The following is a 25,334-nucleotide window of genomic DNA, read 5'->3' as shown; positions in this document are numbered from 1 at the left end:
ATAGATTGACAAGGCCCACTACTGCTGGGCAGGCCTTTTTTCAATGATATGGAACATTTTATAAATCATTCATAACATTTGTAACACAGTTTTAGGTACCATTATCTGTCCTTGGTATATAAAAAAGACGATACCGCTCTAGCTCTGTCCCAACGGATGCAACAAAAAATATCTAATATTTACAAAGGATTTTTCTGTTTACTAAAGATTCTGATTCCGACTTATACCTACCATACTGAACTAGATTAGACTCTGGGTCATGTACGTGTTGTTTGGGCGATATTTTGTCGCCATTGACATTGGGAGAAGCTTAAAAACAAAACACTGGAGAATCATTAACCTCAAGGCGAAGGGCTGTAATCTTCACACTTCATTTCTTATCATTAACTGTCAAATTGGCTGTCAAACATGCATTTCGTTTTTGTTTGTTTAGGATCATAATATCAAGGTTCATATCGTTAGTAATGTGTATACGTACGCATAAATAGATGATTAGATATTGTGGTCGTCTTTATTTGTCTTTGATACGTAGAAATCGTAGCTAGTTTGTGTATTTCTATAGAGATGCTTTGTTGCTAGCATCATCATTTTACATATTATAGGAATTGTTTATTATTGATTTGTGTAGTAATGTTTTAAAGCGAAAAATAATTTCCGTTGCATTTTATGGTCTTCTTAGAATGTCATTAGACTCATAGTGAAGTGCAATTACCTGCTGCAGCGCGGGTGACCAGGGGAAGGAAAACGTTACTCACACCGTTTGCTGTTTATTTACTTCATGTTTACACCAGAACCTGGCTCCAGATTATAGGAATGCTGTCATCGTTGTTAGGAAGTGACAATATTTATTTAATATATAGAACAGGTTACGCTTAATATGTAAAATTGGTTTCGACAGAATAAAAAGGCGCTCCGTTTTGTAGAAGTGAATTTTTGTACTTATTTTAAAGTTAAAATACAGACATAACACATGTAGGTATATGGCGCAATTGGTCGGCCTTATTGCTCTTAAGCAAAGTCTTTCTGGCAAACACCATCAGGGAGCAACCATACAACGTACCTAACTTACTGTGAACTATATATGTTATTATGAGCTTCTTGTATAAATTGTTTCCGCGTTTGAATACACGACTTACCAGGGACTATTAAGCGGCACACTCTTAAGCTGTCTAATTCATACTAAATATGAAACAAACCAATCCTCCAAACCTAATACAATACCAGCACGCAATAGGACAATTAGGTAATCACAGGTGATGTTAATAATACCTGGGTATTCCGTATTCAATACCGCGCGTTGAATCTAATTTAGCGGCCATCATCAGAATGATATGCACGTTACCTACAGCCAGGTATGCCACAGGGATTCATAATACATACACTGCATCCACGGTGAAATTGAATTCAATTATTAAATTCATTCGAAAGTAGTAACTAATGGGATTGTAAGTAAATTGCCGCTGGCATTTCGATGAAGGAAATACCGAACGAGTCATTATCCTAAGTAATAACTGAGTAAACTCGTGCTTTGAGATTTTCTGGTATTAGAAGCTATTAGGTATGTGTGTCTAATAATAATTCCTACTACTAAAATGTTACTACTTACTGATGTAAGTAAGTAGTCGTTACATGAGCCATGTCGCGGCTTTGGCGGTTCAATAGTTACGCTGACACCAGGGGTGATGGGGTTGGTAATCCACCTCACAACGCACACGATAGAAGGGAATAATGAAGATGATACAGGATATTTTGTAGGGACAAAGGGAAAGGCTTACCTTGCTTAGTTCTAATTCAGCCTTCTGCTTCATATATCCTTTTTTTAGATCTTGTGTACCTTATTAGGTAGAAAAGGCTGAACTAAGCACTAAGCAAGAGCCTTTCTCTATCATACGTGATGGAAAAAGATGGTGAATAAACAATAGTCCTTTTAACTTTTCGAACGCCGGAACGCAGATCTCAACCAGACACAATGTAAAGTCCATTGTGGCTGGTATCTCGGCAGATCAGAGGTGAAGACAACGCAGTAGATTAACTCCCGATAGAACTCATTCCATAACTTGATATATATCCGATATATCCATAGTAATTAGACACAGAGTTGCTAAAACCAGAGAATTCGTTACTTATAAGGTATTTGGGACACAACGGTAAATTAAATTAAATCAAGTGTCGAGGTAACTTGCAAACACGTTAACCAACTTACGTAGTCATTGAGATATAAATCTGTGCAAGTACTTACTGCTTATTACTCGTCTGACTAACTCGTAGACGTAAATAAAAAAACTCCACAAAAAGTGTTACGAATGTGGCTGCCAGTCAGGCGTTAAAGGATTTTACGCTAAAAGGTTGTAGACCCTTTATTATCTAAGTAACTAATTTATTGAACACAAATAATGATGAATAGTTATACCTCTTGCTTTAATCTCTGTCGATGGATACAGCTGTAGAGCTGATATTCATAAATAGATGATCTTCTTAATCATTAGATAGTAGTCGATAGGCGTTATTTGGGTAATAAAATATATTATATTTTTTTTTAATTTTGCGTGTGAGTCGGTCTTATTATCTTAGTATTCAACAAATTATCACGATGCGACCCTTATAATTGCTGCTGTTGTTTCAAAGCTTATAGGCCCGTTAAGCTTAACATTGTTTATCAATAATAATTGAATTACTTAAGTACTTTATCTTACTTAACTTTAACTGTATTATGTTTACCTTCTTATCGGAGAATTAAATACAAAACTATTAAAATTAGAGTTCCCGTAAAATCTACAAACAAATTAATAGGTTTTGCACCGTTCCAGTACGTTTATCAAAGCTCAAACAGCGTCCATTAAAGCTAATAAATATAGAAAACGACGTCATAAAATAATTGATGAGTTTACTGATGAGATCACGATGCACATGCAGGAGCTAAATCGAGGGCGTATGCGCCATGTTTTACGATTTGTGTATTGTGTATTTTCCACAGGGTTACCAGTTACCACCACAAAAGAGACAAGGATGTTTACCTGCTTTAGTGAAATTTCTCGATTTTTAAGGTCCTGCTAATGTACTCATTGTATTTACAAAGTGTTCGGAAGCCCTAATGTTGTATCCGCGACCAAAATCTGATTGTCCCGCATTCCTGGCTCTATGACTCTATGTGCAGCAAGCTTAAAAGCGGCAACCCTGATTCCGCCCGTTAAGTCTTGGATGCATCGTCAAAGAGATATACGGCAGGAAAACGCGCCAAAATTTAGAGCAGGCACGGAGCCAAATGATTTCTACTTATTTAAATGCGCTTTTTTTTAACCGAGTGTGGCACGCAACGGTCACAGGAACCTCAGCCTCTTACTTTTTTATTCATCTAAACTTAACAAACATTGTGTTTTCTTTTTGATTCTTTTGCTATTTCACCTATTCGAGGAGGCGGCATTGTGGTCGAAGATAGAACACTATTACTTACCTACATAATAACATATTCCCAATACGGGTCGTCAGAGGTACATTCATCGCATTAGGTACTCACGTTTCACCGAGCTTTTACACACACACACACACAGAGACACACGATTATCTAAGTAGGTATTTATAACATGAACTTTGAAGAGTCTCAACTCAAGTATGATTGAATGAATGATTCATCATCTTCCTGTTGTAATTTTTCTTCTTTTTTTTGGAAGGAATTAATTTAATTACTGCAATCTTGCGTGGCCTTAAGTTTACATTTGATTATTTTTCAAGTCGACGGCGTATCGATTTGGCATAGAATGGTGACACAGCCACTGTCAAGGCTTTTATGAGAAATTGATCCGTAGAAAATAAAATATTGTATTGTTGATCCAAGGACACTACCCATATTTATGATGATGCGTGCAATCATATGGGTAATTATATGCTTTTACATGCACGTTGTGTAATGAAATTGGAAATTTATAGTTAAGTAAGTATATTAAATATGTATTTGTCTATATTACAGTACTTACATATAATTTTGTACATAAGTATTTACAAAAATACAATAGAATCATATGTATGTGAATAATGTACTTAGTAGTTTTTAATTGCATACAATTTCGGTCAAATCTTTCATTTATAAAGGTATTTTTTGACGTGGATTATTGTAGATTTGCCGCAAATGGCATTAACTACTTGGCCGTGACAAATGAGGTACGCTGAGGACCCTAATCCGTGTCATCTACAATAGGTTGTCTACAACAATGGAAATACTATCTACTCATCTGTCCATAGCACAGGTGACTATTCTGTTTATTTTGTAGAGTATGTAAAAAGATGTCATTAAACCGACTGAGTGTATGTCTCTAAACACATTTAGAGACATAAATAATATACCTATATATCTATACTATATACATTGGTACACCTTGTTATTGTTGTAAAAAGACTGATTAAATGTGACGATAGCTTGATATTAATTAATTAAAACCCGAGTTTCAAGCTACCAGCAAAACATATACCTTTAGGGAAATGATACACTGACGTAATAAAGCTCATTTTAATTTAAAATGACGCTATTCTTCATTTCATTGCTTTACTTAGGGTAATTGGTTTGAGGCATGGCATGATGCATGACTTGTGCTTTGTTAACTGATCGTCCATTGTCTACGGAACTGGTTTAGATTTTGATCGTATATTTTAAAAAAACATTGTACTGAACTAAGGGTTACGAGACCCGCCTACTGACGTCGGGAATCTCTCTCGTAATAAATTATAGTCTGTTCAAAACGTTCGTGAACAACTGCTTGATAAAAAACTTCTTTATAATTAATATTATACTTAAGTTGTGTTACTTTCGTGTCATCATCATATTAATTCGCGAGTCGGCTTCTTTGTGCGCGGAAAGTCCTCGATCATTATATAATCTGTGTAATTACGTACGGTCGCTAAAATACCCGATTTACAATATTGACCGCAACAGTGTACATTCTTTATCTTATCATATTATCACAACGGAATTTGTTTGAAGAAAAAGTTTATTTTTGACTTCTGCGACGCGCCGGCGTCGTTGCTTTTGTTAGATTAGATTGTTTTATTTTCCTATCTTCCGAAGATAAGGTCAATCCGTTTATATGGATGCAATGACATCATGAATTCTAAAGAGGAGTTCATGACACCTTTTATAGTTATGTATGCCATGTGGAGTTGCTCTTGGGATTTTGATGTGACAGCTGTGTCCCTTAGGGCGCGTCGTGTTGGCAAAGCGACGCTTGCGCAGCCTTCGTGATTCCTTAATTGACAGATGCGCGTACATTATGGCCTTTGCCTGCATAGTCATTGACTAGTTACAAGAACAGTTTAATTACAGTAGCATAACTCATGATTATTCCTGCGTATTGCTAGAAGAAAAACCCGTCCAATGAAAAGCGGAGTAAAGCTTAGCTATGAATGACACACTCCGGATATACATAGAAGGTAACACCAATAATAAATGATTAGTCGGCTCGGAATGCCGTAATTATCTCGAATGGAAATATTATCTAGATTTCCTACGGCTCGGTTTCCATTACATGTAATCGATTGTTTACTCGCTACGTCATTCACGCATGTTTTATAGGAAATAATAATTCTGATTTCTTAATTTGGTTCTAAGTAGCTAATATTCCACGATTATCTGATTTTGTCGGAAAAGGATATTGCAAGAATTTGAAGTAAAATCCATTTAAGTACAATGAATTACCTATACCTACTTACACGGTCGTTGTCAGTTGCGGACATAAAGATATTTTAAGTAATTGGTTAACTAATAATAAGTAACAGTCACAATATTATATTAGAATAGGTATTTAAGTAACACAAAAATAGATCATGGAAGAAACCGAGAGTAAATGGTTTACGCAATGCGAATAATTTTTCGTTTGTTGAAAGAGGCTTGTGACGCGGTGAACGAAAATAGATATGTAGTTATCCTTTTATTATATGAGCTAAGCAAAGCTATAAACGGTACTATGTGATAGTTGAGGATTTAGAACAATGACGGTACTAAATATATCCGTTGATAGGCAAGTGGGTGTCATCTCGGACGTTCTAAACGTGTTTGAAAGTCATCTCGTCGAGTTGTCCAGCGAGATAGATAATGGCTGGCCACAATGAAGTAATAGGTCGTTTCCAACGCGTTACCACTGGCCACTATGTATCTACAATGTACTTACCTTGCGGTCATTGTATTGTAAAATACCTACATCTACGCAAACCACAACTTCTTAAAAATAATTTGCAGTCGTTTTTGGTATTTCGTCCTATGCGGCATCATACTATTTTACATACCCAGTTGCCAAGTTATTTGAAACCTACTCCACGGCACACCCGGGACACCTCATATAAATAACCGCGTTTTACACGGACACTACACATTGACATTATCGTAGACGCGCATCTGTGTGGCTGACGTCTGACACCATACGATTCAAGTCTAAACTATGTTCGAAGGGGGTGAGGTAAACGCTGGTGGGGAGTGGACAGTTGCCGTTCTATACGTAGTTTTATTCTTTATTCTATGTCCACGGGAAGTTAAAATAGATACCTACCCACAAATATTTTAAACTAGGCTGATCACCAATGCAGGACGGCGTGGTGGCTCCACCTACACATTACTATTACTTCTATTAGGCCCATTAGTTTTGATTCTAGCTACTTCCCTTCGTAGGCGCGCCTGTGACGTCACAGTCCACTACTATAATACCGACTTTACCATAAATTAGCACAGATTAAATAGCTAGGTGCGCCTGAACCTTGTAATAAATATGCCGTAGATAACGGGAGTGAATAAATTGCGAGCACGCATTAAAGAAATGGAAAAAACAACGAAGATTGTGATGTCTTAGAATAAACTTAATCGTTTTAGTAGATAGCCGGTAAATTACTTGGATTTTGTAATTTTTAAGTATAATTTTCTATTCAATGTACCATTTCTTTATTATTATTATTATTTTTATGTATATTTGGACACCTGCATGCAGGCCGAAAACATCACAACATTGTTATTTGAATTATTTTACCACCTTTTTTGTATTCTATGTGTTCTCGCAAATAAATTTATTTGATTTCATTTGACACTAGTTTTCGTTAGCTATAAGTAATTAGTGTTATTTTTAAAGTATTTCTACTTGATACGTTTCATCGTACCTTACAAACTAAGATTGGCCACGAAGGCCTAATAAACAACCGGAGGCGTGGTAGAGTATGTACGTCGGAGATGTCAACGTTGTTTCAACAGTGATAAGCAACTCTGCCCAGACAAGCAGATGAGATAAGAATTTTTGAAGAAATGTTCTGAGGAGAATCCCGGAAGTCAGAACAACCAATTTAACATGATATTTTTCATACGTCGTCTAAGATATAATTGCGCTATGTACTATAATTAGAAATACAATATTACTGTGCCAACCAATTGGAAAAGAATATAGGGATTATTATTATACTGTTTATTTAGAATTGTATGCAACAGTTTTATTTATAATCTGGGTCAAGAATGTCTATTTCAATTCGGAGACACTACGGAGAAAATTATATAAATAAAGGAGACCAGAGAAGTATTTATATACTTCTCTAAGGTTGATACCTTTAATAATATTTAGAAGATAATGGACTTTATTTTTGCAATATATTTATATGGTTTAAACAATATGTGGAATAATAGGGCGGAAGGCAAGAGGGTAACCACTATCCTATTTTTCCCTAAAAAAGTAGCATGGAGAATACACCGACAAGAGCGTGGCTCTTAAATTAATGAAAAATTCAAACATGTAGTGCTTGTTTGGGTAAGCATTTACCTAGCCTAGAGAATATGATTTTTTAAATTCTAGGCTCTATTGGTATTTTCAATACAATACAAAACTTGCGCAAACACACAAGAACAATAACAAGGTATTTGCGTTTTAGTAAGTATATTTAAACCGTGTATGGAACGAACATGTTATAATATTTAAATTTATATAGTACCTACTGCATTTGTTTTCTGTTACTTTGTTTCGCTATGTTTGTGTATCGAATTATATGTCGCAGAGTCAATTATACTTAAGTACCATATTTTTCTTGTTTTTACTAAGGGACATTATGATGAAATGAAAAGGAGTTAAACATAAATCTAATGGATATTAACATTTTTTTGATGTGACATATTGTCGATTTTCCGCATATGGCATTCATTACATGGCTGAAGAAGACATTCGCAGCCTCTACCTCCATTTGTAAAAGTCGTGCAGGTTATCTGCGTACAAAGTGTTTTTTTTTTCTATGAACTAAGAGCAAGTACCTAGTTCATCTTACGATGGGTGTATCTCTGACTATTCGTGAGTTTATGTTATGCTGTTGTCATGGTATAAGAAGACCAGCCACGCTCAAAACAGACAGCTAGCATTTCAAGGTTAGCCCAGCTGACGTCATCCGACCCTGCGTTGCCATTTCGTAAAAAATAAATTACCCACGACCAATGTTTTTATATTTATTTTGCAATTAAATTTTGAACTTTTAGTAAAAGATTTACGTAGTTTTAATGATTTTTGTATATGTGACTAATAATAGTAATTAAATACATTAGTCAGTTATTGACTTAATTTTATATCAATTGAATGAGATATCAATTGAATGATAACACTTACGTCATCAATGGGCTAGCAATGGCCGCTTGTCATAGGATTGAAGCATACCTCGTCTTCTTATACCATGGGTAAGAGGCTCGTTAGCTTATCCATGCAGTATTGTAAGTATACCTTCTTTACCCTATTCCACTAACGGCCTCTGTGGTCCAGTGGTTGAGCGTTGGGCTCACAATCCGGAGGTCCCGGGTTCGAATCCTGGTGGGGACATATCACAAAAATCACTTTGTGTTCCCCAGTTTGGTTAAGACATTACAGGCTGATCACCTGATTGTCCAAAAGTAAAATGATCCGTGCTTCGGAAGGCATGTTAAGCCGTTGGTCCCGGTTACTACTCACTAGTTACTGCTAAGTGAGTAATCGTTACATGAGCCATGACAGGGGCCGTTGGCGGCTCAATAATAACCCTGACACCAGGGTTGATGAGGCTGGTAATCCACCTCACAACCCACACGATAGAAGAAGAAGACAAGACCCTATTCCAGGTATACTTTGTAAGTAATATCGGTATAAAAGCTGAATAATCGTAAAACATTGGAGTCTCTTTTGCCTTATTTCCGTGTTGGGAGTCCTGGTACGTGATGGTACCACTTCTACTGTCAGTCGTCGTGTTTCATCCCTTTGTTTGCTATTCATTGGTGTTTGAGCACAATCGTACCATGAACATGATTAGTTGACAAAGTAGCTCAATAACCTAACTAAACTATTAATAATGATTTACTACCGATCTGTTTGGATTGAAATGCGTATGAGGACTTATTGTGGTTGAGACATTGTAGTAAGCTATAATTGTATAAATATGTGTGTTGGGTGCTCCATTTAAGGTAAAAATCTGTTAATATACAGTGTTAGTTACACCGTACCGTATACTAAGGGGATGATTCAGCTCATTATTTTATTAAGTTAATAACATAATAAAGGGAAATTTTAGTGTTTTCTTTAACTATCTTCAGTTCCATTTTTGCGACGGAAAATTCCATTTGATATCAACTCAGAATCATGGTCTGAATCGTCCCTCAAAGTTTTCGTTCTAATATTTCCATTATTCAGTTTTTATTGGTAAGTTAATATCACATGTCGAATAAATCAATTTCAGACAATATCTACAGTCAATACATTTACGCATTATTGTAATCCTATTAAGGTTGCACTTAAGTGTTTATATCATTAAGGTCACATTTTAAATTAATACCACCATCTCAACAAGCATCGACTTATTTTTTTTTTAATTGGTTTTTGCTCGTATGTTTTATATCGTCTGGTATTGCCGTATATAATTTTATACTCTGTATATGGCTTTTCTAGCTTTTGGCAGCCTTTTTGCCGCGAGTATGTTGTGCACGTTCTCTACCACCTTTCAACGACAGGCGCACTAAGTCGCGTCAAGCCCGCTGGTCATAGAATAACCTAATATTTTGGAACATTCTGTGTTATTCTGATTATACACTAGTCATCGGTGAATATCATTAACATTGAATTATGTTCAATAGCTTAGTGTTGCAGGAACAATGCCTAGTTTCAAATCAATGTCAATTTCTATTGACTTAACCTATTGAATGGCTACTACTGATCCATTGTACTTGAAATGTTTGAAATTGAACAAGGGATTACTTGTAATATCAATAATCATTAGTAATAATCGTATAATATGCTTATTACCTATAAACACTGATAAAGAGATAAGGTGTGGTAGTTTCATAGGTCAAAAATGCCAATTATTACTAAATAAAGACAGATCTAAAGGTGATAAAAATGTTTTCTTTTTTCTATTTAAGCTGTTTTTGAATTTTAATAAAGGAAAATGTAAGTGCGACATTTTGAGACGTTGTTTTTTGACATCAAAGGTTGCGTTTTCATACAAATTCCATAGTAATTTCATATAACGTGTTTGACATTTACTTAGTAAAAAGTAACTGATTTGATTTGTACTGATTTGTACCCTATTGGTACTCTAAGTGATAGTAAAATGAAAGTACTTAATTAGTTACATTTCTCAAAAATAACACAGTAGGTAGGTACACTAGGTAAATCTTCTTCTTCTATCGTGTGGGTTGTGAGGTGAATTACCAATCTCATCAACCCTGGTGTCAGGGTTATTATTGAGCCGCCAAACGCCCCTGACATGGCTCTTGTAACGACTACTTACTTGTATCAGTAAGTAGTAACCGGGACCAACAGCTTAACGTGCCTTCTGAAGTACGGATCATCTTACTTTTTGGACAATCAGGTGATCAGCCTGTAATCATACAAATTCTGGCAGGGCCCGCAAATACCAGCGTCGTGGCTCACGCCGCGACTTATGCTGAGAGAGGTGCTTTTATTCCGGACGCCCGCCACCGCAGATGATCGGGCCGTCAGTTGCGTTGCATTTAGGATTTTACTTTTATTATTATTATTATTTTGATTTGTTTTTCTTTTTGTTTTATTTTTTTTTGTCTGTGTATTGATTTCCGTGTGGTTTCTGTCCTGTGTTGAATGTAATGTACCTGTCTGTCTGTGTCTGTGGTGTCCGGAAGTAATAAATGTATTTTTCCTTTCTAATCTACTTATTTCTCCATTCTTCGAAAGGCTTGTCTACAGGAGTAGCAGTATTATACGGTTTGAAAACGTAGATATCAGTGTTAACATGTAGTTGAGTATGTAGATTACTGCCTATTGATATATGGTGTATCAATGCTACTCCCTTTCAAGTGGTGAGAGAAGACATGAGTATTTAAATCGGAACTTTGGTCCGGTCAGGTAAATTCCTTGGTTTCGATGTATACAGAACCGAGAAAGGGCGGGGCGTGCAGCGGATTTTATTATTTATTTATTTATTTATTCACAATTTACATAGTCATTACAGGCAAGGCAATCCTAATTCGACTATGTATTGCAATTTTACTTAATTATTATAAACTCAAGAGTTTTACAACTAAGTCTGTGAATTTCGTTAACGAACACGTAAATAGATCGATGTCAGTATGGAGTACGAGTGTGAGTGGGTTTTGTTTCCGATTTTTCCACTATCCGGACTGTGTGCTGCAACCATCAGCTGTGTATGTGTGTATAAACGTAGTATACACGTAAGTACATATATGTATCACATGCGACATGAAAGGAAACCTGATTCTTCACGCACTATTTGCAGCCTTGCTTACGATTGTTAACAGACTCATTTGCCAATTTACATACCTTAGGTTGAGATAGGAACATTCAGGTAAGTACTACATTAAAGACTGCCATATAACATGCTAGATTTTTCTAACGACTTGTAGCTTTATACAAACCCGATACAATACAATATACAATACAAAACTCTTTATTGCACTAACATCCCAACAAACAAATCTAAATATAGTTAGTTATATAACATAAACAAAAAATTGAGGAGTTCGTTGGCGCAGCGGTAAACGCGCTCGGTCTGCGATTGTTGAAGTGAACCAACTTTCGCAAAGGCCGGTCATAGGATGGGTGACCACAAAAAAAAGTTTTCATCTCGAGCTCCTCCGTGCTTCGGAAGGCACGTTAAGCCGTTGGTCCCGGCTGCATTAGCAGTCGTTAATAACCATCAATCCGCACTGGGCCCGCGTGATGGTTTAAGGCCCGATCTCCCTATCCATCCATAGGGAAGGACCGTGGCCCAGCAGTGAGTACGTTAATGGGCAGATGATGATGATGATATAACATAAACAGCCTATATACGTTCCACTACTGGGCACAGGCCTTCCTTCTTTCAAGCGGAAGGGGCATGAAGCATACCCCACCACGCTGCTCTACTGCGAGTTGGTGGTGTATTTACGACTAACAGCCGGCACCAACGGCTTAACGTGCCCTCCGAAGCACGAATGAAAAGTCTTTACCAAACAAAGGGCAGTCTCACAGGACGTGATTTCGACAATGTACCACCAGATCAAGAGCCTAACGCTCTAACTACTAGACTATGGAGGCTGTTCTATATATTCCTAATTATATACTATTTCTGAGCTGACTTCATAAGTTCGGACGAAGGTCCGTAGCCTCACTTTATCGTTTGCTACAAATCAATCTCGGTTCTTTTTGTTCTCTACCGACGTGTGTTTTTTTTGACGTGACTTATTGTAGATTTGCCGCAGATGGCATTAACTACTTGGCCGGACCTACCGAAGTGTGAGCGTGTTATAAAAACTATTATAAATATAATAAAACTCTCTAGTTTACAACTATTTCATTACATCAAGTGTAAGTATTATAAACTGACATTATCTCTGAGGTAAATTAATCGGCAAAGTGCGGTATAAATTTCAAGATAAAATCAAGTGGCTCATTAGTGCCTAATCAAGGTGTCCTATCGACGAATTAGCATCATCCATCATGAAGTCAGTGTTAACTATATTTATTTTGCTTTTGACGCAATTTTCGTTGATATAATTACGAGTATGTACATATAGTGCGTAGTAAAATGTAACGTTAAGTATGAGTACTTACACCATAAACTGCCTACATACGTTTTTATATTACAAGGCGCAAGTCTCGGCACGTGTATGGAGGTAATATAGAATGCCACATTAATTCACTGTGGGGTTACTTCTTATTTATTTTTTCGGAAAACCAACAGCTACTTTAAACAATATATACTTACCTACATATAAAAAATATACTTCTGTCAAACAGGCACCTAAGCTAAAGCAACTAGAGATAGATACCTTTTAGAGCACGTGTTTTAATAAAGTATTTTAATCATTATTTTATCATCTTCCTAGCATTATCCCGTTTTTCACAGGCTCCGCTTACCTAACTTCAAGATTTGACAGGTACGGTTTTTTACAGAAGCGACTGCCTGTCTGACCTTCCAACCCGCGAAGGGAAAACCAGTCCAATACAGGTTAGGTCACATACCTCCGAAAATGCATTTCTCGGGAATGTGGGTTTCCTTGCAATGTTTTCCTTCACCGCTGAGCACGTGATAATCATTTATGATCCAAAGGTGAATTCGAAAACAAATTCGACAATCATTGGTTTAGGCCTGTGTTGGATGCGAACTTTGGACCTCAAACTGAGCTACCACGGCTTAACTTTCATTATTATTTAATGATGCATAAACTTATTGTTGTTTCGTATGTTCCGTCTCGGACAAAAAGGGAAGCTTAAAATGCTGCTTTTTTATCTCAGGAACGTAATAGTCCAACAAGAAATATATTTATTATTTTGTCTCCATAGGCGATGTTGGGCTGGTAACGTGTCATAGTACAGTACTTACATCATATTTATCATAAGATACAAAACAATCGTGCCGTCTGTTTCCGATTTGGGCAGAGTCCCAAATAGTACGTATTCTATAAAACTAATCTATCCGCTTGCCTTCTAATAAATATATATTTTTATCGTGAAATTGTACTTAAGTGTATCCAAATAAATTACATTGTTCTTTTGAAACACTGTTTTTGCAGTCTACAGTGACATGCCATTATTTAAAGGTGACATTGTTGGTCATATCATTGCTACGGACACTGGTGGTCACAACAATTATATCCTGATAGCTGTATTCTAAAAATAATTTTCCTTGAGACGTAAAAACGCAAGCCATATTGTAAGAAGGGAACGGTAAGTTAATTCCTAACCACAGTGTTTTTTGCAGATTGGTGGAGAGGTTATTGACCAGAGTCTATGGTGTTTCTAAGATGTTGTGTTTAATAAGTAGAGAAGAATACAAAATGATTTGATTTTCCTCCTTCACCTTGCCTCGTATGTAATAAGCAGACCAGACGAGCGTGCAGTGCCGCCGCGGGCTTCGAGTCAATTATCTACGTTTTTTGGTACGCTCAGTTAATAATAGAGGAGCGTTACTACTCCGGCCGACAATAATTGTATCCCGAGAATCGAGAAGAAAAACGATGAGGTTACGCTCCGGAGATCCCCATGACGCGGTCATTTTATTAAAAAAAAAGCCTCCTTATCAACCTTCTCGATCGGCGTCGGGCATACGAAAGGGACGGAGCATCTAACTCGAATTTCCATTAACTTTTTGTTGGTCGACTTCGCCACGCTTTCTAAGGAACGAGGCCCTAAACAACAGAAGCTTTTTTATTTTTTTGTACATTCATATGGAGGTACTATTAAAGTTTAAATTGTTGCATGTTATCGAGATATGAAAGCTCCGTGGATAACTCTGTACGTTGAAAGGTCTTGACTTATAAGCGTACTTACAAATTGGGTTTAACTTTCAATTTTATAACTTACCAGTCCATGAATTGCAGATATAAGTAGTATACACGTTTGATGTTAGATTGTAATATTTCAAATTAGAGCCCTCCCTATTAAAGCCTAAAAATGGAAGTATATAAGGTAGGTACCAAGTATTTTTTTAAGTGAGCAAGTATGACAAGGTTTTCATGCCGTATAGAATTATAGTGTAAACCATAATAAACTCGTATTTATGGCCTATAGTTATCATGGGAAAAATGATTTTGAAACTTGTTTATGAAAAATAAATAAAAATATAGGACATTGGACATAATTATAGTGTAATGTAAACAGATAATGTAAATACAATACGTGCTTGGTAAGAAGTAGGTACAGAAAGTGTTATCAGATGCAGATAACGTTCTAATGTTTATTCGGGTTGTTATACCACTCGAAAATGACCTAATTTTTATTATATTTTCTTATAGAATAGAAGTTATAAAATCTAATTTAAATCGTAATCCCTAAGAGACTGTACTACGATTCATTCATAATTTTATACACAATTACGACAGCACGTCCTCGAAAGTCGACTCCCGCTGCGCTTGTGCGAAATTTAATGCTACAAATCGAAAAAGTTTCATAGATACACACTTTCATCCCGATTTAACACTAAAGTTACGTAGTAATCGTTAACTAATCTTTGCCTAAAATTGGGGATGAATAGTACTTACTTACTAACTTACTTACTTACTTATTTAAGTAAGTACTTTGCAATTTTGCTTTTGTGAAAAAATGCATGCTTCTAGGCTCAGTGGTTACGGATGCGCGTTGATCGATTAGAGATCTTAGCGAGTCGCTTTTTTATTTTAATAAAAAAAAGGTAGAAGAGAAGATCACCATTGATAAAGAACTTACAGATGCCTTAGATGAAAATTGGTGTTTCCACCCTCTTGATGATTCACTATGCAGAGTAAGTAGGTATACTCGTATAATCCCCGGTACATGAATTTCAGATTCAAGAATTTACTTAAGTAATTATTGTTTTTTCCCTATTTTCGTTACGTTACGGAGAATTAAAATTTAAAACTTTTAATAATAATAATAAAATTATTGCCAGTTTCTTGAAATAACATCCTTAATTTCTGAAATGATATCTGTGTTCAAGCTTTATGTATGTGTCAATGTTTTTGAGAAATCCAACAGGATAGAATCGTAAAAAAAAAGTGAAGCCCCGAGCTTTGTCCTTCCTTACTTTGTGGTTGGTTACGCGATTTATTTAATAAATATAAGTAGATTTAATAATAATATTGCAGTGGCAGGCAAACCACAGTAAAGTAATACTTCTGTAGAAGCGTTTCATATCTTATTTCACTGCTGTGTACTTGTGTTTGTTATTGAAACATGCAAGAATATTATTCATGCTTGTTATATCCAGATAAGTTTCACGTAGATTATTATTATTTACATTATTTCCTATACAGACTAAATTATATCTACTTTAGGCATATGTGACGAATAGATTTACCAAAATATATGCTAGGTAACATCCGTGACATGCAAGGCACCATGATTAACATGAAACTTATATTATTTAAAAAAGTAATAAGAATACGGCGTGCTTATTTCTCTCAAGATAAAATATGACGCAAGCTGGTGATGTCATCAGTGATATTTGTCGATGATGTTTCAAGAACATTCATACGCCTGTGTGTGACAGGTTGACAAATGATACGCATCCGATTCATCCTAAACGTGTCTTCGCACGTTGGACTCGATTTCGTAGTACGTTCGAATCCAAATCGCGCGAATTGTATAAAAAGTGTGTCTTTAATATTTTCTTTTCAGTACGTACTTATTGATTTTATATGCGTATACTACAACTATAACTATGGAAAAAGTGACAGAAAACAGCTTGTTACGTTCAAAACATCATCATCAGCCGAAAAGCGTCCACTGCTGTATAAGTATAGGTCTCTTGCAAGCCTCGTCATAATGTCCGATCTGACAGCATCCAGCGGTTTCCCGCGACATACAACAGGCCATCGGTTCCCTTTAACCACGTTCAAAACATAATAATTTAATTAGTTCCTAAGCGCTCGTTTAGCAACTTTGAAAATGGATATCTTAGTTTTGTTTACGATTACAGAGTAATTTAACGAAGACACTAGAATATCTTAGCTTACTGTTTTTGGTACAATCTAATTCTACATCTCAGACTATACTTAGTAGGTAACCTATATGCATACTAAACTGCAACGTTCAAATGATTAAATATTATTAAAAATGCAAGTGTATTATGGACTCAGGCAAATTATATAAAGTCAAGGGCAGAGGTAGCAAAACCTTACGTGTTTATTGTTTTCAATAACTAAATAGGTATTATGAGTTAATAAAAGTTGTTACTGTAGAGTGCAGTCGATAAAGTAGGTACTAACAGCATGCGATGCATTTTCTATTTAAGTGTGGCTGTTAATGAAAAATCGGTTTAAAATACAATAAATGTAGGTACATGTTTTGCGCTTGTGAAAAGTACAATAATATACCAGCATTCCACCCACAGCTTCGCTCTTTGCATTTAAATTAAGTAGATAAAAGTTATCTCACGATCGGTTTGGTAATGTACACAGAATGCACTTTAAAGTTCGGTCCTCAAAGAATACTTTTTGAAGATTATAATATTACTACGATTCTACTACTTACCTATTTTCAGTAATGGAATAGTTTTACAAAAGTAATGAATGCATATTCCAATAATAAATAAACCTAACTAAGCTAATGAGTAGGTAGTTAACTCGGTAGCGTTTTAGTGTATACCAATTTAGAACGTCTTCTGAAATAATGAATTTTCTAATAATACATATGAAATTCAAAACAGTTGGTACAAATGTAATAATTTTTTTGATTAGAATATTCTGTATGTTTACTTACTTATTTTTAATTTTATCGCTAAGAATCAAGTGTATTTGGTTAGTCAGTACTTATCTATGTAATTATTGCTTCAGATATGTAAGTCAAATAGTTCTAAAACTTACTTCCGAAATAAGTTTTAAAGCTCATATATCCCCGTGAAGACAGCCGCAGATAATAACTAGTCAGCTATATTAATAAAATGGTGCGCGGTTGCCGAGGTTTTTTATGTTTCCGACCAATCCCCATAAGTTATGTCAGACTACGAGAATAGTGGCAATCCATCACGGGGCACCGTGGCTCACCATGCCGGTAACACCTACACGGTAGAAGAGGTACAGATAGAATAAAAAACATAAAAAAAATGTACTTACACTTCATTATATTGTAACAAACCCAGTGTAGGTATAATTATTGTATGGAATACCTACGCGTCCTGTAGGTACTATTACAAAAAAAATGCTTCTCTTATTTGAAACGAATATACAAGTGGTGGTATCTCGTTAAGAATTACGTCATCATTATATTCAGGTGTCAGACCATTGCTTGACCACAGGCACCTACGCGGAAATACAACATTGAATCAGGGAAAAATAATTAAGGAGACACTCTTTTCTCCGTGTGTTGTGAGCGCAATAACCAACCTCATCAACCCTATAGGACACGGCTATAAATAAATTAGTTATAAGCACGAATGTTACGCTTGAAATTATTGGAAATAATAAAACTACTTACGGGCTTATTAATGGTACTTACTCGCATTTCTTTCTTCCGGTCAAGTAGGAAAATTTACATCAAGTCGCATCAAAAAGAAACGCTTCTTCCTTTTTAAAATATTGATATTTATGTTTTTTTTTAACATAAGTAAGTTCAAAAAATGAAATAGCTCGAAGTTTACTATTTAATTTCCTACGTTACACAAACAACAAACGATTAATTCAAGTAAAAACAGTGCATAATTGCTTACGGCCCTAGCCTATCTTATGAATGTTAAGTAGGTATAATGAATTAAATGAGACAATCGTACAATAGCTTGAAATACGACGTGAATCATGACTTAATGATTTCGTGCTGGTTCAAGTTTTTTTGCTGCAACCCACGAGAGGCTGCTCCTGTTTCTTCCAATGTCAAGGACACCAACAGTTTTGCTGATTTCATCTAGCTTAATAAGTTTAGTTGCGTATCAATGAATCAGGGATTAATTTTAAGCGTTTTGATCACTATTATTCTTTTCGTAAAATATTTATACTTAAGTGTTTAAGCTTCGAAACTGTAAATTCAGGTTTTTGTAGATCTGAACGCCTTTGGGTTTTTTTTTGTAAAATGTAGAGCGATCTACCTATTAGAACGGTTGGTCTACAAAATAGCGGTAGAAGATAGAGCACTGGGTTCTCAACCACTTGCTTGATTGGTCTTTCTAAATCATTTTCTTCGTCATACTGACTGCATATCGTTCAGTTAGAAATTGCTCAGATATCGTCTTATGACCAGCTTGTCAGATTTGTTATACTTACAACGTGGTAAAGTGTGTATAAAACAAGGAAATGGGCCCTATTGTATCGTAACACGTTACAATTGAACACGCTTCTAATGTGACAGTGATCTCGCGTGTTCACTAATTGATGTCGGGAATAAATATTTTAATAATCTATCCTTATTAAAGTGTTTTATCATGTCACTATTACAACCCTATGAATAATAAATGAAGGCGTAAAACGGTTTCATAGCATTCCGTTATTTCTAGATTATTCTAAAGTATTCCATTAGTGAAACAGCAATGACTGAAATGATTTTTCTATTTAAGCACGTGTGGATTTTTTTTGGAGGATGTTAGAAAAAAAAAAAAAGTTGATTGGCCGCGCTGTAGTATTTTTTGTTATAAGTACTATACATGTCGGTTAGCCTACGAGAACAGACGAGCCAAAGATGTGTTGCTAGTACATCTATTGAACACGAATATGAAAAACATAGCTATGGACAGAAAGGAACGTGGGTAAAAGCGGCCAAATATTGGGTGGGTGTAATCCCAACCGTTTGGGATTACATCGACTTGCTATTTGGCCGCAGAAAAGGGCATGTTAGTATAATATTGGTGGAGAATGTGGTGATCTATAATGAGAGAATAGTGAACTGACACTTTATTAGTGTACAGGGAGAATAGATATAAAAGAACCTAGCCAACCAAGTAATTGATTGAAATAGTTTGGCGACTATAGTTCAGAAACGATTAATGTTAATACAGCTGGTAACCACGGTTTTACATACTTACAAAGTTATTTATGTTTTTGTGTTACAATATTCACTAACTAAATTCCATATTTCTATGCTTTTTTACGTCAAAATGCCAAGGTTAGGTTAATAAATAGTTCTAGTTTTATTCGTGAATAAAAAAGCAAGTTCAGGGTCGCCTTTAAATTGGTAATGGTGGTGCTTAGTAAACATGGCCGGACATCCGGTCCGCATTTCCACAGCGTATATTTCGCGGATGGGCGGAACCGCCCGCCTACCAAACCGGTAAGGTTGAATAGCCAAATTATGTTATTCTATTTTCGAATGAAACTCCCTACGGGTGTATTTTTAGATGCATTGTAAAGAACGTATTACGTTACGAATGATGAATAGGAAAGTACGTATTGTATAAGTTTTCTATAGAAATGAGTTTTAAATAAGAAATGGTTTTGCTAATGTGGATTATTTTCTATGTACTTAATAGGTTTCAAGGCTTCGCATGTTTAAAATATTAGTTAAGGCTAATTAATCATCATTGGTAAGTAGGAAATTGTAGACCTAATTAAATTAATTTATCTAGACAGCACGTCCGTTGTAAAATCCAAATATTGGTTAACGTTAGAATATGGCACACGTCGCTCATCTTGCTTGCTAAGTAAAATAAACGGAGTATTTTGACGGATACTACCGCATTTTGACTTTGAAATTGTACGCGTCATCCAATCTTTGCGTAGTTTTGGAGAAATCAAATAAAATGTACTTACCATGATGCTTTTTTTGAGTGTTTTTTTTTACCTGACTTATTGTAGGTATGTCGCAAATGGCATTGACTACTTGGCCGGAACGACAGTGAGTTTGGGATGACCGTATACTAAATGCATACAAACTTGTTAGTTAATATCCCGTATACTACCTGTTCTAATACATATTATTAAATAGTGCCTTTAAGTAATTAAATAGGGAAAACATGAACTGTTTTATATTTAAACTATTGTATCGATGACAGCAGAGGTTGTACGCAAGGTTGAAGTCCACCGTCATCCAGATGAATGGGCTGATTAGCCACGGAAGATGAGGTGACAACTCCATACTATACGTTCCATTGTCGCTTACGTCAGTATGTGCGAAAATGTTACTAGGTACGCACGATATAGGCATTGTTACAGCTGTTGAATCACAAAAGTGTTTAGGTTTTTTTAATTTGTTCAGATTTTAGATTCAGTTCCCTTCTTACTGAGAATATGAAGAAGTTTAGAAAAGCTTACGAAATTAAAGAATTTGATCGCTATGACCTTTCCCTATATTCCGAGTGTGACAATGAAAGAATCCGTCATAAATCAAATCGAGAAAATATGGACGCCCACGTCCACCACAAACCATATGTTGACCATTACATGGTTTACGGTCCAGTTTTATGAAGATAGGTGACAGAGGCGCTACTAAATGGTTTTATTGACATCTGTCTCTATGTCTGTTATAAACGTCCGATAGTGTCGTGATACGTTGGGCGGTTCAAACATATGATTTATTAGAAGCTAAACCTTAAAATGTCGCCATAATGTGTATATTTGTCCCCGTTTGATGTGATTGTAAAATATTCCTTACCCAACTGTGTTGGCAGCTTTACAAAAATGTAAAAGGCATGTTTGCGTCCCAAATACGCTTGCATAGGTCAACATCGTTGTTCCGAAGTACACCAAGTGCTACGTGATGACAGATAACAAAGAATGTAGCGTGTCTGGAGTAGTTGGATCAACTATTGATCGTACTTATTACTACTTAGATGCCACTACACACTGCGTCATATTTATTTTAGGACAGATACCAAAAGCAGCCACCATAATGAGGACTATAGAGAACCGGAGAGGAAATACGATTGGCCACCTGATACGACACGATTCATTTATAACAAACATCATAGAAGGAAAAATTTAAGGGGAGAGAGGAAGGCGTAGACCTAGGAGAACATTTATGAAACAAATAAAAGAGAAGGTGCAGGTCGTGTCGTATTAGGAGGTGAAGGATTTGGCGGGAAGAGTGGAATGGCGATTACTCCACCGACAAGAGCGCAGCTCTTAAATAAAGAGAGAGAGAGACCAAAAGCAGCTGCAAATTGTTTGTGGCGACTTGTAGCTCGTTTACTAAAAAAAATGGGTTTGTGAGCGTGAGTATTTATAAGTATCTCATCATCATCTCCCTAGCATTATCCCGTTTTTCACAGGGTCCGCTTACCTAACATGAAGATTTGACAGGTCCGGTTTTTTACAGAAGCGATTGCCTGTCTGACCTAACCCGCGTAGGGAAAACCAGCCCAATACAGGTTTGGTCACATACCTCTGAAAATGCATTTCCCGGGAATATGGGTTTCCTCACGACATTTTTTTTTCGTTTTTATATTTATCTACTAATAGAATATAATGGCCCCGATTCCTGGAGACACCGCCTAATTTTATTTTAAGTTATATCCGTCATTTTCATATCCGTCGAAAAGGAAAGGGACGGATGATTCACAGCTCTTAATTTTAGGAAGAATGAGTAAATGAATGTGTCGGGTTATTGACTGATGTAAACTTTTTAGACGGTTGGTTTAGATTTGTGCTTAAAATTAACGTGTGTTCCATAAATTTTATACTTGTCGATTACCCGTCCCTTTCCTTTTCAGCGGATAAGAAAATGTCAGATATAACTTAAAATAAAATTAGATGGTATTTACAGGAATTAGCACCAGTATCTATCTAAAATATAGATTATACGACCCTTTGTATGTGTGCCGAGTTCAATTATATCAAGCTGTAGATCTTACCTCGTAATTAAATAATCAATCAAGCAGACTAATGTTGGATGTTTAGTGTTACAAGTCAATAAAAGGTGAAATAAATTAAAGCATTGTATGTTATCTACGTAATATATTATTTTATTCCCACATACTGACTGTCAAAAGACGTATCAATCAACAAAAAATAGTAAACCAACCGGAAATGAGTCTGAATCATCGAGTACGTCACATGCAAAAAAGGAGACGAAACAAATTAATGTTTTAGCCAAACTTAATTGTAAATGAAGTAAGTGATTTGTATTTTTTTCACGAGATTTTTCCTTATTGTATAAATACGTCGAATTTTATAGTTTTGGCTTTATGCTTTAAAATAATTCATTTCTGCCTTTCTCGAGAGGAAATTAAATGTGCCTTACATAAAATGAATCAATAAAATTTGGATGTATCATTTCCTAGGAGAAACCCAAAACTTTCTATCAAGGATTTATTATAAAAAAATACTTATATACTTACTAGTTGTGACTACGCGTATTGAGTGCTTTACGATCGAAATCCAAAAAAAATACTCAAAAATATTTGCTACTACGTTATGAGAAAAAATACAACAATAAAAATCTTATTTAGAATTATTATGCTAGGGTACGCTATTTCCGTAACAAAAAGTGGGCTCGTTGATGTCTTTTGTAAGGCCGAAAACATTTCTCTGACATATCCTTGACAGGAACTTGTATTTAATTGGGTTAAGCATTAACATTTTAACATAGGGTCAAGAAGTTAAATAATAAATTTATTTTTTAAGAAAAAACAATTTACTTTGTCAGAAGTGAAGGGAAGTGGGACAAGCGGGCTGGGACGTGGGGTTTTCTTCGCTGGGGTTAGGCTTCATCTGGTACAAGATTCGAATTCAACGAAAAAGTAGGTACTATATATAGATGGAAGTGTAGACTCTAAAAAAATTCACCATATTTATCAACTCTATTTCCATGAAGGTAGCGAGCATAACATGATATTTGGTTTTTATAATTGTTAATTATTAACAAAAAAATAATAATTCAAAAAACTTATCCAAAAAGATACGGATTAAACCTCCGTAGCACATAAAATACCCATCTCCCGGTGGTAACAGATTCAATTGCTGCACTATTACATATGTCTAAGGTAATTCCGGCTACATCATGTAATGGTGTTAAAATATTGACCACGTTTTTGGACACAAGCAATTCGCACCAGTCCGAAAATTAATAGAGGAAGCGACGAGTTAACTATGTTGTTGACACACCTAATTTTTATTGTCGTTTATTTTCACGTCTCAATGTCAGAATTACAGATACCTATCTAAGTATTGTTCCATAACTGGTTGTCGTTAATCAACAAATTGAATAAGTTTCAGGCGTTTTTTTTTGTAATATTGAATGTTTTATAATTATCTTTATTATACCTTCTTTGGTATGGAACAACAGGCAACAATTTAGCTCTTGATGCAAATTACTTAAATCTATGGTTTCGGGAAACCAAACAACTTTTTGATCTGTCCTAACATACGCTAAAGTTTGCAACAAAAAATTGCTAAGTAAATTAAATTATTAAAAGTAGGTATGGAAAAAACTTTTTCGAATTGTTTTAACATCATGGTTTGGTACTATTTAATCTAGGTTGTAAATATCGGCCTATCTTATCGTATTTATCTATAGTGAAATTCTTTCATTGTGTACACTAATCTCGCATAAGTGGGTACTACATAGTACGCAACTGTTCGGTGCTAGCTATCAGAGGAACTAAAATAAACTCCAATTTTTACAATTATAAATCGATATTTAATGTATTTTTTTTTAATTAATTCATTGTTTTGTTAAACTTTTAAGTCTTATTTTTGTTTGTTACTTTTTCAGTGATTTTTTTAGCGGCTAGCGTGAAATTATTTTTATAGATTATAAATTTAGTAATAAAATAATATTTGGACAAAATAAAACAGATTTAAAAAAATATAGAAAAAAAACTTACATTAAAGTTTCTTAAACTCGTAGAACCACGTTACAAAAATCTATGAGTATATTTAGAAGTATTTCACAACGATACTGATCACTGCACTAATAAACAAGATACTTTTCGTAAAAAAAAGTATTTTTTTGCTTTTTCCAGCCCGTCGTTCTTTCGCCCGCCGCAGACGACTGTCGCGAGTTTTTGATTGTTTGCTTTGATATTTTTGAACAAGCCGCTTCGCGGGTACGATAAAAGGCGGGAAATCAGATAGTAGTAGCGACATCTATTATCGTTGAATAAAACTTTTTTATCAGAGCCATCTAGCGTGTAGTAGTAAGACTAAAATTAAATTTGCTTGCAACAGGGCACTTTCTAATTTTAAATTATACCCGTAATTTTCTTATCTGCTGAAAAAGAAAGGGGCTTATGATTATTAGTCCCGATATGGCTCACATATAGAATGTCCGCCATAACTGACATAACCTAATTATATTTTAAGTCATACCCGTCATTTTCGTATCTACGCAAAAACGAAAGAGACGTATGATTGACAACTGCCAATTTTAAAATGAATGAATAGCCCGGGTGAATAAAATAGGCATCTCCCTCATATGCCATTCGTTTGACGTGTGCTGTCAACTTGATTCTGTCGGGTTATTGGCCAATATAAAACTTTGGATTTTTTAAATTTCTGCCTA

The 25,334-nt window shown here is 35.4% G+C and overlaps 1 protein-coding gene across 2 annotated transcripts in view; it reads right to left on the bottom strand.

The window, feature by feature from the left end:
* LOC126381866 (aquaporin AQPAe.a) overlaps positions 1-24,859 on the bottom strand; it is a 42,986-nt gene extending 18,127 nt beyond the window's left edge. Inside the window, exon 1 of one of the 2 annotated variants that reach the window (XM_050031401.1) lies at positions 24,658-24,859. The gene's annotated coding sequence lies outside the window, so the exon portion shown is untranslated. Of the gene's footprint in view, positions 1-6,270; positions 6,290-24,657 lie in introns of those variants that run through there. The other variant, XM_050031403.1, reaches the window with a different exon arrangement.
* Positions 24,860-25,334: the final 475 nt, after the last annotated feature.

This window comes from Pectinophora gossypiella, chromosome 3, assembly GCF_024362695.1.
Source record: "Pectinophora gossypiella chromosome 3, ilPecGoss1.1, whole genome shotgun sequence".
In the NCBI taxonomy this organism is placed as follows: Eukaryota; Metazoa; Arthropoda; class Insecta; order Lepidoptera; family Gelechiidae; genus Pectinophora; species Pectinophora gossypiella.
This window is presented reverse-complemented; position numbering and strand designations above follow the sequence as displayed.